The sequence below is a fragment of the Petromyzon marinus genome, unplaced genomic scaffold (assembly GCF_048934315.1).
Source record: "Petromyzon marinus isolate PM22_M1 ecotype Great Lakes invasive population unplaced genomic scaffold, UKy_Petmar_22M1.pri1.0 PM_G_Scaffold_66, whole genome shotgun sequence".
NCBI lineage: Eukaryota > Metazoa > Chordata > Hyperoartia > Petromyzontiformes > Petromyzontidae > Petromyzon > Petromyzon marinus.
In genome coordinates, this window is record NW_027423020.1 from 360,001 (window position 1) to 362,500 (window position 2,500).

Here is a 2,500-nt window from a genome sequence, read left to right on the forward strand (position 1 = left end):
TTTGCTAAACCTGTTCTTCGACTCCTTGAATCTGTCTCTATCCCCACTCCTAAACGCTTCCTCCTTCTCCAACCTCAACCTTTTGAGCTTTGCTGAGAACCAGGGCTTGTTGTTGTTAAAGTTCACCCTGGTACGTGTTGGGATACAGCAGTCCTCACAGAAGCTGATGTACACAGCCTCTGTGAGTTCATCCAGACTATTGGTAGCAGTCGTGAACATATCCCAGTCAGTACAGTCTAAGCACGCCCGCAAATCTTCCACAGCCTCACTGGTCCACTGTTTAGATGTCCTCACAGCAGGTTTACAGAGTTTTAGTTGCTGCCTGTATGCACGAATCAGGTGGACCAAGGGAGTTCTGTGCGAGCCGAACAGCCCCGTGACCCACAAGAGAAACATCCCCGCCAAATTCGAGCGTTTGACGGGGTCTATCCGTGAAAAAATATTCACGTTTTTGAGTGCACATGCATTTCTGCTGCAAATGCCTCTGGAAGTTTCATGCCGTTCGTATGCCAATTGTGGCAACACGAAAATGACCCGTTTTCCCATTCCGAGGGATTTCTGTGCGACCCTAACAGCCCCGTGAGCCACAAGAGACACATCCCCGCCAATTTCTAGCGTTTCACGGGGTCTATCCGTGAAAAATATAGACGTTTTTGAGTGCACATGCATTTCTGCTGCAGATGCCTCTGGAAGTTTCATGCCGTTCGTACGCAATGTGGCAACACGAAAATGACCCCTTTTCCCATTCCGAGGGATTTCTGTGCGACCCTAACTAACAGCGCCCGTGAGCCACAAGAGAGACATCCCCGCCAATTTATAGCGTTTCACGGGGTCTATCCGTGAAAAATATAGACGTTTTTGAGTGCACATGCATTCCTGCTGCAAATGCCTCTGGAAGTTTCATGCCGTTCCTATGCAATGTGGCCACACAAAAATGACCCGTTTTCCCATTCCGAGGCATTTCTGTGCGACCCTAACAGCCCCGTGAGCCACAAGAGAGACATCCCCGCCAACTTCTAGCGTTTGACGGGGTCTATGCGTGAAAAATATTAAAATTTTTGAGTGCACGTGCCTTTCTGCTGCAAATGCCTCTGGAAGTTTCATGGCGTTCCTATGCAATGTGGCAACACGAAAATGACCCCTTTTCCCATTCCGAGGGAGTTCTGTGCCACCCTAACAGCCCCGTGAGCCACAAGAGACACATCCCCGCCAATTTCTAGCGTTTCACGGGGTCTATCCGTGAAACATATAGAAGTTTTTGAGTGCACATGCATTCCTGCTGCAAATGCCTCTGGAAGTTTCATGCGGTTCGTACGCAATGTGGCAACACGAAAATGACCCGTTTTCCCATTCCCAGGGATTTCTGTGCGACCCGAACAGCCCCGTGAGCCACAAGAGACACATCCCCGCCAATTTCTAGCGTTTCACGGGGTCTATCCGTGAAAAATATCAATTTTTTTTTGACTGCACATGCATTTCTGCTGCAAATGCCTCTGGAAGTTGCATGCGGTTCGCATGCAATGTGGCGACACGAAAATGACCCGTTTTCCCATTCCGAGGGATTTCTGTGCCACCCTAACAGCCCCGTGAGCCACAAGAGAGACATCCCCGCCAATTTCTAGCGTATCACGGGGTCTATCCGTGAGAAATATTCACTTTTTTGAGTGCACATGCATTCCTGCTGCAAATGCCTCTGGAAGTTTCATGCGGTTCGTATGCAATGTGGCGACACGAAAATGACCCGTTTTCCCATTCCGAGGGATTTCTGTGCCACCCTAACAGCCCCGTGAGCCACAAGAGAGACATCCCCGCCCACTTCTAGCGTTTCACGGGGTCTCTCCGTGAAAAATATCACATTTTTTGAGTGCACATGCATTCCTGCTGCAAATGCCTCTGGAAGTTTCATGCGGTTCGCATGCAATGTGGCGACACGAAAATGACCCGTTTTTTCCCATTCCGAGGGATTTCTGTGCCACCCTAACAGCCCCGTGAGCCACAAGAGACACATCCCCGCCAATTTCTAGCGTTTCACGGGGTCTATCCGTGAAAAATATTCAATTTTTTGACTGCACATGCATTTCTGCTGCAAATGCCTCTGGAAGTTTCATGCGGTTCGCATGCAATGTGGCGACACGAAAATGACCCGTTTTCCCATTCCGAGGGATTTCTGTGCCACCCTAACAGCCCCGTGAGCCACAAGAGAGACATCGCCGCCAATTTCTAGCGTTTCACGGGGTCTATCCGTGAAAAATATTCACTTTTTTGACTGCACATGCATTCCTGCTGCAAATGCCTCTGGAAGTTTCATGCCGTTCGCATGCAATGTGGCAACACGAAAATGACCCGTTTTCCCATTCCGAGGGATTTCTGTGCCACCCTAACAGCCCCGTGAGCCACAAGAGACACATCCCCGCCAATTTCTAGCGTTTCACGGGGTCTATCCGTAAAAATGTAGCACGCACCAAAACGAGAAAAGATTTCCATCGCACCTGCACTATTG